General features: G+C 47.2%; 1 protein-coding gene across 3 annotated transcripts in view; it reads left to right on the plus strand.

Annotated features, from left to right (window-relative positions):
* The window catches only part of LOC144162493 (uncharacterized), a 520233-nt gene that overhangs the window by 177226 nt on the left and 326110 nt on the right, over positions 1-16897 (plus strand). The gene's annotated exons all lie outside the window — the stretch shown is intronic.

Genomic DNA, 16897 nt, shown 5'->3' on the forward strand with positions numbered 1-16897 from the left:
CTCACTCTACGGAAAGAACCCGGTACGTACGCGCGCATGCGCAGTCGGGTCCCGGTAAACCCGGTAGCAACGTAACGAACGTAACGAACGTAACGAACGTACTGCTAAAACTCTCTAATTTTAAGAACGGACTTTCCGTGGCACGGAAAGACCGTAAGGAAACGAACACTCCGTTTCAGAAAACACGTCTTTCTGTGATTGATTAAACCTGCCCTTCGTAATATGACAAACCTGACGTATACCGTAAAAAAAAAAAAAAAAAAAAAGCCCGCAAGGATGCACTTACCTTAAATTACAAGTTTTTCTCCGTTCTCCATGACACGGAATACGGCTCTGTTTTATTACTGTCGTTTGGCCCGTAATTTGTCCGTAAAATTACGGATTGTTTTTACAGTGTGCGTCGGGACCCAGCATTTGCTGCCAGAGAAGCCGAGTGCATGCGACAAGCCCGCCGAGACGACGAGGAACATTTCATAACCTCCCCCATCAGCATGTGTATACTCGGTGACAGCTTAAGAACGGCACCGGAAGTTGCCGCTGTGCCTTATCACCGTAGCCGGATGTTTCTCCGCGCGGCGCAACTAGGGCGTTACTGGGAATAATTTGAACATGGCGTGAACCGTTCCCGTGATGTTTTGGCTTAATATGCTAATAAGCGACTCCAGTGACGACAAACAAACTGCGTGAGACAATGCAGACGACATCACGCATTCGTAGCAAACCCCTTTCAAAACGCGCGCGCACTGACGTCACGGGTCCGGCGCTTTGGCGGAGTGATACACTACATGAGGTGGCGCCGTTCTTGAGTTGTAACCGAGTATAGTAGTTTACAAAAGCTGCGCTGGACACCCACTTTCGGCTGATTTTTTTTTCGTTGGTAGTTCTGACTTACCGGGAGGTCAAAGGTCAGCCGCTGGGCCGAGTCACGTCCGGCGGGGCAGGACGCTATGCCTGAACAAATCCCACGGGGCTTTTCCGGGTAGCTGCCTGCAGTGAAGAATGCGAAGAATTGTTATACGAAATAATTTACGAAGTGAATGGAGTTTGTGCCTGCTACATCGTTAGGCCTAACACCGAATGTAAGAAAACCAGACGTCAACCTAAGGAAAGAGGCAAGGAAAGCGTATGGAATGAAGGCTGCTCCGTCACGACAGTGCGCCGGTGAACACGCCATACCACTTACAGGCTGCTGCGGGTTCCTGAAGCTAAATCATCCGCCGTATAATCCTCGCCCGGCTGTCGTATTATTTCCTTCTGAATAGGACAGCGGTTTTCAAGTCATCACGACGTCAAGGCGAAATGTGGCCGTCCGGCTTTGAAGGTAAAACTGAAAGTTTTGTTTCGAGCGGGCTAAACACGGTGGAAAAAAAGCGGGTGAATGGAATTCGAACGTTTTAAGGAACCGAAGCTACACTTTGGCTATAAGGCGCGCCGTGGTGGAGGGCTCCGGATTGATTTAAAGGACCCGGCCGGGGTCCTTTAAAAGGGCGGCGAAATTTCGACACACCGGCGTTTTCGCTTTCGGCCTCCATCAGAAAAGCAGCCACCGCGTCCGGGATTGAACCCGCATCACCGGCGTCAGCAGCGCAAGCCGAGAAGAAATTGCCCGATACTTTATTTGGCATTTCTTACTCTTCTCTTTTTTTTTTCTCAAAAAATCTCAGTCCCGTTTACACGTTCGCTATTCACGAAGACACAAATCGTAGCCTGCGTAACCTGCATGGGGCTGTGGTAACCGTCCCCAATTCTTCAACATTTTATGCGTTCATTCACAAATGTGGTTGGGCGGTCACCCAGGCTGTGGAGTCACCGAATTAAATAAATAATATATCCAAAGTATACATTCCAATTTTAAAGAAATGTCATAGCTCTTAACGGAGCTTACACGACGTAACCACAGTTGACAGAAAGGTGATTCGATAGGATACCCATGCTGCGGAGTTACTCATGTACGTAATACGTAACTTCAGCATTAAAACCAGAAAGAACTGCCATAGCCCTTAATGGAGGTACCACGACGGAACCATAGCTGACAGGAAGTTTAATCAGTAATGTAATTATCAAGTAAGACAGCTTTTGATATAAAACGCTCCTAATGTAATTACTAGGACAGCACAGGCAAATGCACAGCGCTTGATCTCAATCTGTCTTTGCGCGACAAGTAATTACGATAGCCAGTCATCACTACGCTTCCACTCCTCTCCCCCTTTTGAAGCCCCGCTCCCGACGGCTGCGGGGTCCACGCCATAGTTTCTTAATTGTGCCCACTGCGCCTTTAACGCGGGGGAACACAATTCTTGGTGACTCCGTCTGTGCCATTTGCGCTGTGCACCGACATCAACGGGGCAGAACTTCGCATTCCCTCCCTGATGGACGTTTTATTCAAATTGAGAGTCCCCGTAACTTCTCCGGCGTAAACTTCAGAAGCGTGCGCAGCTCGCATAGATATATTTCTAACTCACGAACGGTCGCCTCTACCCTTTCGCTGCGTTTCCCTCCTCTCCATTTTTGTAAGCCTCGCTAGGGACATCGTTTCCCTCACCCCTTCCCTATCTCTCCCTACCTGACTTCCCTGAAGAGGGTAGGCAATGCTTCGAAAGGGTCGCGTTTATGAACGCTCGTGCGAAGCGCGTATGAGCGCAAGCCTTGCGTATACATTCACCCTCTGCGAGCTCCCTCGTATACCCGTCTTTTCGTGGCGGGCTGTGTCGCCGCCGCATTGACGTTTTCGTAATTAAGTTGCACACACGAGGTCCTTCTTCTCCTGGTTTTAATTAATGGGTACAAATTTCGGCTTACGTGGCGTGGTGTACACCTTCCGCCCCTGCGAGCGACGATGTCGTCGACGTCGACAACCCCCTCCCCTAGAGTTCGTGCGTGTGTGTGGTTCGTGCTGTGGGGCGAATTTCCCAGTCTCACGGACGACCACTTTAATACGGTGTGCACGAACGGGGCACATAACGTGTGTGGAGCGTGTGCGCCGAGAGGGACGGTTAATGGTCCTTCTCTCCCCAACGAGTCGCGCGACGACATGGCGGAAAAAGCTACGTGTTTCGTATATATTGAGTCTAGTTTTTTTTTATTATCCTCTTCAACAACTTATTTCGTTAGGCAGTTTTATGTATACGTGTATGCGCTGCTTTCTACGGAAATACGCGGTCTCGTCGCCAGTGTCAGACTTTCATCATTTTGATTTACTTTTATTCTCTTTCAACAAACACGAGCCGGTTTTTGCGTGCCGTGAGGCCGTCACCGTTATTGCTTCTTATCTTTCACTGCGTGCTTGTATAGAGCGATGCATGCTTCGTATTTCCCTGGTGTCATTTAGTTGTCGCGTCGTTTACGAAAAGTTTATATTTCAGGTTTTTCGCCGCCAGTCGCAACGGCTGTATCGCCGCGTGCGAGCTGGCTAATACCTGCGGCACACGCACTGTGCTGTTGCAATTCAGCTGAACGCGAGGAGAGTTGCGACGGTGTTCCATCGCTTGGCGAGGCGCGGTGCTTCAAATAACGAGAAAATACATTTTGAATGCGACGGTGTGTTAGGACCAACGCTACATTGTCGGCTACGTTGTCCGGCTGGCGTCGCGTCGTTGCTATACAAGCGGAGACGAGGGCTTGCCTGGTGTGAGGCTGAGGCGATGATGATGATAATAATGATGATGATAATAGTGTGCTGGTGATCATAATAATTATTATTATGATGTGATGGTGGTGGCGGCGATGGTTCTGATGACGATGATGATAATAGTGTGCTGGTGATCATGATAATTATTATTATGATGTGATGGTGGTGCGGCGATGGTGCTGATGAGGATGATGATGATGCTGCTGCTTTTGACGACTACGAAGAGGTGATGAAGAAAAATGGGGATGATAAATGATGATGGTGGGGATGACGATGGAGGTGCGCGGGAAGCGCTGCCTATTCACTCCTCGTGACATGAACAAGCACCTTAAAGGGCCCTTGGGACAGGAGATGGATGTAACTAAATTGAGAATTCGTTTGTTCATTATACCAAAGAGAGAAGACAGGTGTTGAGCTTTCCTTGCCCATGTGTGACGTCATCCGCTTGTAACAGCTTACCATTGGGGCGAAGTGCTCCCCGTCATAAATAGGCGAGGGAGAGTTAGGTTAGGGGCTGGTATATTGTATGGCCATTTCGGGGTGGTTCCACAAACGTGGCTATCCACACTCACGGCGTGTGCGCGCGGTCTTGAGTCTGTTGATGGTCTCGCAGAATAAATAACGTTTGCATGTTGTTGACAAAGGTAACAGCAGGTGTTACTTATGTACTGGATGTGTTAGTTGAGTACCGTTTAAAAGCATTTCATATTCTGAAGAGGAAAAATTGGCCGCGTATCTGCTCCTTCCGTTGCAAATAGCGACGCAAGACGATAGTCGACTGGCGCCCCTGGCAAGTAAATTATTCATCCCTTCTGTTTCCCGCTCACCTATCATGCTGTGTTCTCCTGTCTCGTTCCTTCCAAGATAACAGGCTAGAGGTTTGCTCAAGTCAATTTAAATTTACTGCGTTCCGCCGCTCCAAGTCGGGTGCCTCGATGCCAGCGGTGCCGTACGGCGGAGACGCGCGTGAATCGAGGCACGAGGCACCCAACTACAACGTTTATGGAACGACGTTGCCCTATTCCACGAGCGTTCCAAGCGGAACGCGGAACCTCTCTAGTGAGACATTTCGTTGCTGTTGCGGTTTGAATTTCTTAAATGCCCTCAGATAGCGCGGGCAACAGCAGGCGACGGTTTTTTTCGGTTGGTGTAGTATTTTATTTGCTAAAAAGCTAGCACTCGTAATTTTTAATGAAGGAACACTGCAAATATCACTCGTGTTGATTTTCGCCCTTATATTTGCGTAGTGTCCTGTTCTTGTTCAACAATGTTGACAAGTGTGAACATATAAACCGGTCTTACATCTTCAGATTTGGCTGTGAGTATAGAAGACTATTGCGCAGCATCTGTTTCCCTTTGGTCGGCTTGGCCGAATCGAGTGACAGACAGACAGATATACAGACAGACAAACCAAAATTTTCTCGTTCAAGTAGCCGAAGAAAGGCTATCATCGTCTTTAAAAAAAGACGCTTCAGAAGAGTTGCAGGGGACCTTTAACGGGAAACGAGCACGAATACCGTCTTTCTGTCGCGTTCTCTCTTGTGCCGCATTATATGTGCCCCTTTTTTTTGTCCGTGTGTCATCGCACAGTTATATTAAGAATTCTCTCCCTCCTTCAGTGGTGGTTCAGGAAACCACGTACGCGCGCACTGGGCATAACCTATTTCTCTCCTGCCGTGCATACCGAAATCGTGATATCGATATAAACCGTGCAAAGCCAGGAATGTTTGATCTTTGGGCTCAACTCGATGTTTAATTTCTGCAAATGACCTAGCATCATAAACGTCCTCGAGGAACTGAAGTCCGCTTACGTGCTTTGAAGGCGATACTTATTAACAACGCTTAAAGCGAAAGCTTGCGTTGCGCTGCTGAGCACGAGGTCGCGGGTTGGATTACCGGCCGCGGCGGTCGCTTTTCTGATGGAGGCGAAAAGCAAAAACGCCCGTGTGTACGAGATTTCGGCGCACGATAAAGATCCCCAGATGGTCAAAATTAACCCGGACCCCTCCACTACGGCGCGCCTCATCGCCTGCGTTGCGTCGGCGCAAGTTAAACTCCACAATCAATCAATAAAGCGAAAGCTTTTTTAGCCGGACCGATGGCGTCTTGTCAGAGAACTTATGCATTTCCCTAAGGACCGGTTAATCGACCGAAAAGCTGCGATAAGGTTTTCGGACACACGGCGCGTGCTTGAAACTGGACTTCCCTGATTGTGGCCTAACGGTTACTTGAAAATCTCGAAAGAGGAACGGTTCTAGCTAAAACAATACACGCATTGATTATGAAGAAGCGAGTATAATTGTATACCTTTATCGTATAAATCATGTATCGATATACATATAGATCGTTCGCAGTTGCGTTTACGTGCTGCGCGAAGAATCGTCGCATGGGTTCGCTTAGTGTCGCTAGATAATGCTGCAGAGTATCGGCACTCTTTTCTCTTATTGTTACGTGCCGCCGCCGTGATCATTGGTCAGTTCGCATCACGTGACATTTGTTTACACTGCGACGGTTCATGGGCACCGCCATTTTGTTGCTTATGCGTTTTCTGTCGGTCAAGTGTGGTAGTCTCAGCTTGTTCCTTCCTGCTCTGCGGCTGCGCGCGACTGGCGTCGTTCCGAACGCGAATCAAAGATAACGCGGTTCGCAGCATTTCAGCTGCATAAATGTGCCCAAAGATGCCGTGTTGGTGCGTCTTCGGCAGTGTTGTTTACCAACTACCTCGTCAAAGTGAGCGGTGAGGCCGCGGAAGCGGCAATCTGGCAACACTGGTAAACACCAAAATGGCCGCCGTTGCTCAATTGCGTGCCTCAGTGACGGTAATCTGTATCTTATCTAGTGCCACTAGGTTCGTTCTTCGTTTGCGATTTCGGTCTTTGAAGGTTTGACGATCGATTGGGCGCACTTTCAGCTTTTGCGCCTCTCTCAACTTTCGTTTGAAAGGGGCAGTAAATTTCTTACTGCTGCATCGTATTTGCGTCTTTTTCCTGGCTTTTGATTCTTTGTTTTTGGCGCGAGTTTCGTCAGAAAGCAGACTAGCACACGCCGCAGCTTCCCTAGAATCACATTTGCACGCGGCACGTGTGCACCTGTTGTACTCACGTGCCATCACGTTCAGGCTTCACGCGGCACACACATTCTACAACTTCAGTGCTTCAAATCCTTATTTTAGGGGATTTCGTGAAGCGGGTAGCTTAGCGCCTCAAGCGTATAGGCGTTTCCTAGTCAGCACAGCCAAGCGACGCATGGCGCCATCTAGGGGCATGTTTGAAGCTATGTCCACGTGCGCGTGGGCCTCAATTTAATCTCCCAGAACCGCTTGGTCTCGTAGCGTAGTAGTTCCGCTCCTGCGATGCGAACATCCTAACCCGGGTTCAAGTCCCATTACCGCTTTTTTTTTTATTTTCGGGGGTTGTCATATTTGAATATTAACATTCGTTATCGCGCATATAATCGATTAATGACATCTTTATGCATTCTAAATAGAACTGCGGGTATTTTCGTTGCCTTGTGGTCAGTTTCAATTACTGCTTCTTGTACGTTTTTGCGGGTTTCCCCCTTTTAGGTCGGTTTCGGCTATTTCTGTAGAATATTTTTCTACACCGTGGTTTTCAACCATCGCAGGTCCGTTCTGGCTGTTATTTATTTCAGTTCGGGCGGTTTTATATGCTTTAGGTACGTTTATGCTGTGATATAACCGCCATAAGCAAGCTCAGGTGACGGCTGGCTGTACTGACTAGGAAACGCATATACGCGCCCCTCAAAGCTCCCGATTTTTGGCCAATCCCCCAAGTGTGCACGTGGGACGAAGAAAAGAAGAATAACAACGACAACAAAGTGTAAACTCTGTTCCGTCGTTTGCGAGTGGGCTTTGCGTATACAAATTCCTTTCTGTTCAAAATTTACTGTGCAAACTCACCATCCTGCGCATTCGGAGCGCTCGAGGGAGATGTTTCCCACGTGATGTTAGACTGTCCGTTATATTCCCGGCAAAGACGTGAACTCCACAACAAACTGCAATTAGATAACCGGCGTGTGATGTGTTTAGTATCTTCACCATGGCCTGATGCGGGTCTTCAAAATAAGGTTGTTCGTGCCTTAAATGTGGTTTTTACCTCGACAGGAATAGCGTCAAAGTATTAGGCGGCGTATTAGCTTTTTACCGTGAATCCGCGAACCCAGGAGGACATCTTCAAGACAACTATTAGAACGCACGAAATTGACGCGAACAGTTGGGTTTGTATAGCCGGGTCTATGACCCTGTATTGGTGAAATGGAGTAGCCGGGCGCACATTCGCTCCCACCTTCTCCAATCCAGTTAAACCACCACAACTTTTGTTCTACCGCTGGCCACGTGCGGAGATAGGGCATTAATTGCGAATTGGGCTGCTACTATGGGGACCAGGGCTCAAATCTAATCGGAGCGCACATGGCTTTTTAAATTTATTTTTTCATTGCAGCGGGAGCCATTTTCTTGGCCGGACATCAACAACAACGACGAAGGTGACGGCGACAATTTTTCGCATAATAGGCGCTGATGAGGATAGTAGTTTATTTTGCCCAAAATTGGGTAAACGAAAGAAGAAGGGAGTGGGAGTCTTCGTGGCCGCTTACGGATTTCGTCTTAACCACAGGTTACGTCATCTGGTCTAGCCAGCATACGAGGTCCAAGAAGAGGCGAAATACGCGCGGGATTGAACTTTTGCGTTTAAAGTGGTAGATTAGGAACGAATGTTCAGCTGATAAATTTCTAAACACCGTTCTAAGTGTTCGAAGCTTCATCTCCCCACACGTAGTCCCAGGAAACCGCATCGGAGTGGAAGTGTGCGACCTGGAGACTTGGCGCGGAAGAACCGCTCTACAAGTCGAGCGTCGGAGGAAAAGCGGTGCTTGAGCGTCCGACAAGGACTCCCCACCGCTTCGCCCGCAAGCGTTATCATTTCCGTCGCTGCCGTGTTCGATGTGGCTGTATCGTTGACCGCTTCCCCCGCCGATTATAAGGCCAGCTAACTCGCATTACGGTTCCGGCCGTCATTAGGTGTAATCCCACATTCAACGTATGCGGCACGCTGTCGCGTCGCTCCTTCTCACGTACGCGCGTATACCGCATATACCTGTAGCCGCTAACGAACGCTTCTTCGCGGCAGGCCGAGAAGATGAGGCCACTGCTCTAAACGACAAAAGCGCCGAAGTGCTAAATAAGCCCGGCGTGGAAGATGTTGCGCGTGGAGCGATGAGAGAAATAGATGGGGAGGAAGAGGCGGCCAAAAATGAAGCGCGGGAAAAAGCGAAGACATGCGACGGGGAAAGAGGAGACGTCGCGATGAGGATGTTTCTCTTTTTCTCTCTTTCTTTGTCGCGGCCTGCGCGAGAAAGCCTCGCGCCGGAAATGACTTATGTTTATTGTATGCTAATTGACAGGACGGGGACACCCCGGAAAGAATAATCAAAATAAGACACGCGCGCCAAATTTGCAATTTAAATTTTTCGACTTAACGACCTCTCTCATTTGCATGGCGACGATGACGACGACGACGCCTGACGACAGTGGCCGCTCTGGCTTTCGGGTTTAACTGTCGCCTTTTTTTTTTTTTTTGCTCCTGCGGAGTTCCATTAATTTTTTGACCCTCCCGCCAACTTCTTCCGCGGTATTTTCACGTTCTAAACACGGGGTCTCTTTATGCGTGTGGTTAAGTTTCCAAGATGCGTCTGTTTGTTTAAGAAGGCTCGATTTTTTTTCTCCGCGGCCTTCCTCGACACTGTTGCTCCTCCAAATGAGCGCCGTAATATTCTGGAAGTTGTAATCTCCTTTGCGCGGCTCGCTTATGAATTTCGCGCGCTAAACTGAAGAAAAATCGCTCCAAGCAAGAACAACACCGAGTAAAGTGAAAGTTCTCGCAAATTCGCAATTCGCTTCCCATTCCACCCCCCCCCCCCCCCTTTTTTTTTTTTTGGTGCGCAAGTTTCTTCAGACGGCGTCGCCTAACGCGTTCACTAAACATTTAGTTAAGAAACTCTTGACTTCCTTTTTTCTTTCGCGGGGTTTTACGCGCCCTTTTTGTTTTTTTCGCGCGAATTTTCATTTCGCGGGTTCGCGCGCTTTTGTTCGTCCGCGAGAGCAAGGGCGACAAAATTCGCGCTCTTTTTTTTTTCTCCAGCCACTAATAGGCCTGGCAGCGCTCGCTATCGCGAAAGCTCCGAGAAGCGCAAGCCGCAAAATATGCGAATGAAAATTAATTTCTCGACCGTCATTCAACGAGTCTTGCCTTTTCGTTTGTTTCTTTTCACCGACGGCCATTATTTTCGCCGCCGCTGTCGCGCGCATATTATTCTTGGTACTGGCGGTAGTGATAATAATAACGAGCAGTTCGCGCTCCCGGGGGAGAGGGCGGCCAGCAAGTTTTGGGGAGGAGGAGGAGGGAGTTTTGCACGAACAGAGGCGGCAAGAAGTTAGAGAGGGGGGAGGGGATAGTAGGGCTGCTTGGTCGTGCGCTGCTCTGGCGCTAGGCTTAGGCAGAGGCCGCGCAGCGGCTGTGTGCTATAGGCTTGGTCCTATGTAAATTGGGCGAAAATTTATATATCCGGGGGCCCTAAATGTCGTCGTCGTCGTTCGTGGTGGATGACAAGTTTTCTCGGGCAGGCTCCCAAAACGGCCAAGGGCAGAAATATGTTTACTACTTTTTTTATTTCTAGATATTTTGTTTTTACGACAGTGGAGAGTTTCATACGAAGCCCGGGGCTGTTGGAAATGAGGCCTTTAGTGCCTTTTTATTATATCAGCGGATCTTTAAACGTGTGTTTCCAACGTGAAATTAGCGTCGCCGCAAAGTTCGGGGTATTCGGTTGGTCGCTCTTACTGGCGCAATGTTTTTTTATTATTTTTTTTAATAATATTGCGGAATTCATGCAAATTGAAGACAACTTTTCGCTGGAAGATTAGCAGGGACGAGATTTTTTTTCTCTGCCCGTTTGTGTGTTCTTTTTAACGTTTGTGACTTTGTTTCCATTTGGCGATGTTTTAAATTTGGCTCCACTATTGAAGGCGTTTTAATGAGACCTCGCTCGAAGATGTCATCGGAAGGTTAGGCGGGAGGCTGAGGGTGTCTCCAAATAGCGCGAAATTCAAATAAAACTCTAGAAAAAAAGGAAGCGTGTTTGGTCAACGTTACCGGGGAGGTGCGCGCTGTAATTAACTATGCAAACTCATTCGTTGTCTTCCAGGCGAGGGAAGAGTACAAGGACGTGACATCGCGATCAGCCCATAAATTACTACGGGCAGGGCTCGGGAGAGTACGTATATTTATGTGTGTACTTACGCGGATTTGAAGACAAAACCTGTCAGGGCTTGGGGGAAGGGCGGGAGAGGGGGGGGGGGGGGGGGGATTGTGTTTCGCGCTCACTAGCGGTGAATGATGGCGGCTGTAATTCATTTTAGCACTAAGTCTCCTTTGTAGTTTCCTGGGGCTCGCACGCCCGCCCGGCGGATGGGGAAATTTGAAGGTCGAAAGGTACTCCCTGGAGAGGCAGTGGGCCAGTGCTCACGAAGATAAGGTTTGTTCGATCTTAGCGAAAGACGTTGCCGAGCGTTTCGGTCAGCGTTAAAGGGACCATGAAGACGAAATGTATGTTTGGTACATTTGAAAGTGTTTTGTCTTGATAAAAACTGTACCAACCTTATCGCAAACTCCAAACAAATAACCGAGATGTTAAAGAAAACATATGACGGATGACGTAAATGCGCATGCGCAGCGCAGCCGAGTACCTGCCAAGATGTTCTCAGTGTCCCCGATAAAAGGGGGTGCCCTATCAATCAATCAATCAATCAATCAATCAATCAATCAATCAATCAATCAATCAATCAATCAATCAATCAATCAATCAATCAATCAATCAATCAACGAATGAATGGATGAATCAATCAATCAATAAATCAATCAATCAATCAATCTATCAATCAATGTTTTTTCCCTCTGGTCGGCTCGCATGTGTGACGTCAGTGTAACCTCATTATTGCTCGTTGATGATGATCATCATTATAATCATAATAATCATCATCATCCCAACTGCACCGTGATTCTAGTGCTCTTAAGTAAACTTAGGTGACTGCGGTACTTCCGTCTTCGCACGTATCTGTAATTATCGTCTGCACTTACTGAATTAGTGCTTCAAGCAGCATTTTTCTTGTTCTTTCTCATCGTGTCTTCTTTACTCATTTCGTTATTGCTTTGTTAATATAACTTTTGGCCCAGTCCTGTCGGTTTCACCCTCGTCGCCCCCTAACGACGTCCAACGTTGCCCCGACAATCGGACACCCTTTCCCGCTCATCACACCCCTTTCCTCTTTTTCATCAGCGTTGCTTTTTTTCCTTCGCACAGCCAGGTCCCCCCCTTCCACTACTTTCTCGCATATATGATAAGCGAGGCGGGAGGCTTAAATATTAATCTCTCCGGTAATAAGAAATGTAAAGCGAGACCATCCCCTTTGCTTTTCTCTTGCCTCCTTCGTTGGTTTTTACATATTTCTTCAATTTTTTGGCGAAGCTACCGACGCCCGACCCGGGGGCTCATAGCGAGCTGGCCATGTTTCATTTATCTACGGGGACAGGGTCTTTGTTTATTTTTCTATATCTCAGGCTTGCCCTCCGCGCGGGAGTAATTATCGTTTGATTTTTCAGAGCCCCCAACGTGCACACGCGATGTGACAAACCCGTCGTGTCGTCTTTGCTATAGTTTCGTTTTTCTTTTCAGCGCTAAGCGAGAAAGTTCGCAAATGAGGTGATGCGGGGAAGAGCAGCAGACGAGTGAGGCGGTTGCGAAAAAGAAGGGAACGAAATGAAGGGAACGGAAATTTCGTGCCCACGCGTATAATATGGCCCGGTATGTGTTGTAGAACGTTTCACTTCGAGATCAAACACTGTAATGTATTCGCGCGTGCCGTTTCTCGTATCCCGAGAACGTTGCTCAGTATACGATGTATCGTCGCATCAGTTCCAACTTCCCGTCCGTACACGGATTCGTTGTCTGAAAACTGTAACGCTTGCTTTTCCTCACAGCACATCACTAAGTATGGCGTTTCTTCTTTTTTTTTACTTTTAAGAATCATGCCGGGTAAAACTTGCGTGTTTTTAGAGCATCGCGACATCCAGAGGAAGCATGTATACTCTTATTCCTCTCAGTTAAGCTGTTTCTGCTAGAAAACGTGACGTGAGTCGTCAATTCAAGGGACCCTGCAACATTTCCGATAAATGTTTTCACTCTTTCCTCCGGCTCTGGAAGCACTGCGAAAGCTATTGTTCTTGGCAGCACAAAGCGGCGCTGCGTGATTTTCTCGTCGCAGAAGATACGCCTTCCGTTTCCGCTTTGCTTTTGTGGCTTTCTTTTTAAAGTGGCTATGGAATGCGTTCATTGCTGCAACCGAAGGAAAGCCGGTCAATAGCCGCTACACCGATTTAATGACGTAATTCCAGCGGTACAAGAACGCCGAGACCGGGAAAGAGAGAAAAATCTTTAGAGGTGGTTTTATAAGTTATCTGGTGGGCATGGAGCAGTATTTTTTGACTGAGGTACTTTGCGACCCCCTAATCAAAGTACTCGGTGTGTTGGATGACTACGTTCTGCAAGCATTAAGGATTTCGGAAAAAGTTAAAAAAAAAAGTGTTGCAGGGTCCTTTTCTGGATATGAGCGTTGCGGAGGAGGCAGGGGAGAAGCAAACCGCTTTTTCCAATGCTCTGTGCGTGACCGTATTTTGGAGCAATGTCTCAGTAAAACTAATTATGGCAAAAAGATAAAACTCGGCTTAACGATTTAGCCACCCTAGCGTTCATTGGAGGTATAATTTTTGTTGGGGAAGTTTGAGTAAAACAATAGTTCCTGCCGTTTTCGGCAACCGTACTCCTTTCGTACGTGCCTATGTATTGGGAGCAGACGGGAATTCTCGTACGTTTAAAACTTCGCCGGGAGTAATCTTAACCGGTAAATTAAACTCCGGGTAATTATAGAGCCAGCCTAGCGGCCATTTGGCATAAATGTTTCTTTGGGAAATTTTCGATGAAAGAAGACTTACACCCGACTTCTGCAGTGCATTCGCGATAAAGTTGGTTTTGACGCGAGTCGTTTTTGCTCGCGCACATGGAAAATGCACGGAATCATAAACACGTAGAGCTTCGCTTTAAAAAAAAATGAATGAATGTGAAGTATATAGGCGGCGGCCTAGCTCCCTGTCATGGGCCCTCGCACGCTATTGCAGCTCTTTAATATAACGCCGTATTTGTTTTTAAAAAATAATGTAACTATGAACGCTATACAGTTCGCGGACATGTTGATAGTGTGAAGGCAGCTATCGCAACGGGAAAACGCCGTGAGCAAAACATTCTCAGGCGAAAGGAGCTAAAACTATTTTTTTTTCAGGGCTCTTAGGTCTCCCTACGTGGCTGAAGGCAGACACCTGGCGTACTTTTGTGACGGATACTTTTTATATGCACGTCCATCCCTCGACGTAGCAGCCACGCTATTTTACCGTCCTTATTTCATTTTAATCTTCCTTAATCCCAGCTTACTGATCATTACTATCAATCACTTTAACATACCTTAATCCCAACTTACAAATCTGTGCCATAAATCACTAATCAATCAGTTATTCACTTTGGTAATCATTCATCATTTCTTTTGCACGGCTTTCTTGCGTGCGTTCGTTTCAGGCTTTCTTAGGTCACGTGGTTTTTTTTTTTTTTTTTTTACCGTTCGCCGGAGTCATTCAAGGTAACTTTCCAGTGAGACATATGAGACTTTCGCTTTAAAGGAGCCATGAAGAGAAAATACAACTTCGTTTAATTTGCAAGAACTAGGATTCAGTATCTCACTCAGCTCCATTACAGCCACAAAAGATGTTTTTTTAACGAAAAAAAAAAGCAAGAAGTATTTAAAAACTTTCAAATCTTGCGCCACAGTGACGTGTTATGAGCAAGAGTGACGTCATACGGGCCAACAATAAAACATAATTTTCAGTGCGTTCACTGCACGTTAGCATTCAAGTGATGCGGTCAAATGGAACTAGAGGCCCCATTACAGACGTCCAGTCGTGTGTCGTCGCGACAGGTCAGTTAGGCGGCCGCCAATCGCAGAAAGGTTCCGTGACGTCATAGAAAAGTTGCGGGAAATTGGCTAGGGGGTCGCGACTGCTTCAGACGTTTTCTTCAATATATCCGTTATTTGTTCGAAGATTGCGATTATATGGGTATCATTGTTATCGGGACTAAGCAGCCTTTCTAATAAACCTAACTTGTATTTTGTCTTCATGGCTCTTAATTAAACACTGAAACACTGATATGCAGGCTACACGAAACGAATATGCATGCAGACGTGGCTTTGTCATTTGCAGCGGCTGTATTTATTAACAGCAGATGTGAAATTCCGCACACGGGAGCTGCTTCTGACGTGACCAATAGGAAAGAAAAGCGAAGGCAGCTGAACAGCTGCCGCGTTAGAGTTTCTTAAGCTCCGAAGGAGAAGGAGGTTTTCTTTCTGGGGAACTCATTCAATATTAAGAGACGTCTACAACTGCTGCGTCGTCTGCAGTTTGTTTAGAGAGCCCAGAGTGAAATCTGCGTCCACCAGCGAAGTCTATCGCCCATTCTGATGCGCTCAGCTGCAAGAAGTAGGGAAAGAAAAGGCGAAAGGTAAAGCGTTCGTGGCAGTAGGTCTGCGTGAGGAGGAGAATTGCTCCTTCGAAGCGACTCTGCGTAATTGTGCTGCTGTCAGAAATTGGAGCAATTTTTAGTAAAGAAAATTGCTCCACTCAGGAATTGCCATTTTTGAGAATCCCCGTCCGACAGATCCGGAAAATTGGTGGTCTCAGGAGTTTCAACAATTTTATTAGTTAAGAGAACTGCTGCTCTCTGAAATTACAATTTTTTGAGGATTGGTAATCTTAAGAGATATTCGGTAATTGCTGCTCCCAATAACTGCAGCAATCGCGCGAGTAAACAGAACTTCTGCTCTCAGGAATTTGCAATGTTTTAGAAATTCTCGAGCATCGCTGCTCTCAGGAATTGCACCAATTTTCTTAGTAACGAGAATATATGGTTTCAGGGATTTGATTTTTTGAGAATTGCTAATCTTAAGAGATATTCGGTAATTGCTGCTCCCAATAACTGCAGCAATCGTGAGAGTAAACAGAACTTCTGCTTTAAGGAATTTGCAATGTTTTAGAAATTCTCGAGCATCGCTGCTCTCAGGAACTGCACCAATTTTCTTAGTCACGAGAATATATGGTTTCAGGGATGTGAATTTTTGAGAACTGCTCGTTTTAAGGAATTCCCTAGAATTAGTTCCCAGCAGTTGCGGAATTTTTTTTTTTTTTTTTCAGGTAAGGGAATTGCTTTTCCCAGGAACTTGAGAAACTCGCTTGGTTAAGAGAATAGCTGCTTTTAGGAACTCCGAGTTTCGAGCATTATTGCTCCATCTGGACAAATTTTCGGGAATTGTTCGTCCGGAGATTGGAAATTGCTGCTCCGATTAATTGCAGCAATTCCCTTAGCAGAATTTCTGCTGTCATGAATTGCAATTGCCTTAATTTACGTATCCGGAAAAAAATATCGGGAATCGCTGCTTTACGAAATTGCAGCAGTTCCCTTAGCTAAGAGCATTGCTGCTCTCGTGTCAATTTCACGCACTGTGGGGCAATTCAAAGCAAAGTTGAGGGGCGCAACTTGTCTCCGCTTTGGTGCGGTTCGCGAGAAATTGCGGAATTCTATTTCTCCTGCCGGCGTCGAGCTCGAAAATGAGCTTTCTTAAGACCGTAAGGCTCAGACCAGCACTGACGATGGTATTAGCGGGGGGATCCTAATGCAGAAGTTCGATTTTATTTAATAACATGGCGGTGGGACGCCGCGAAGACAGAGCGCCGTGTGGCTCTGCTTGGCTCCAGCGAGCGAGCTACGACGGCAAGGCGAGACCCTAAAGTGCTCTGAAAAAAAAAAAAAAAAGTAGAGAAAAAGGCACTTGGTGGCCGGAATGCTCAGTAGCCGCCAATCGCATGGTAAGAGACAATTCGGTGGGCGTCGTTCGCGCGACTTGCTTGCCTGCTAGGTGTCGTTCACGGCGGCGGTTACCCAAAGAGGAGGCCCTCGTCAGTGCCGGGAGAGAAGAGGCGAGGAGGGTCGTGGGGGAGAGATCGATTTATTGAACGCGGCGGGGCAGCACCTGATGCGCCCACGACCGTGACCAACACCTCCCAGGTGAGACGAAAGCGTCGCCACAGTGACGTCATC

This window comes from Haemaphysalis longicornis, unplaced genomic scaffold, assembly GCF_048455015.1.
Source record: "Haemaphysalis longicornis isolate Haplotype H1 unplaced genomic scaffold, Haemaphysalis longicornis Haplotype H1 scaffold_12, whole genome shotgun sequence".
NCBI lineage: Eukaryota > Metazoa > Arthropoda > Arachnida > Ixodida > Ixodidae > Haemaphysalis > Haemaphysalis longicornis.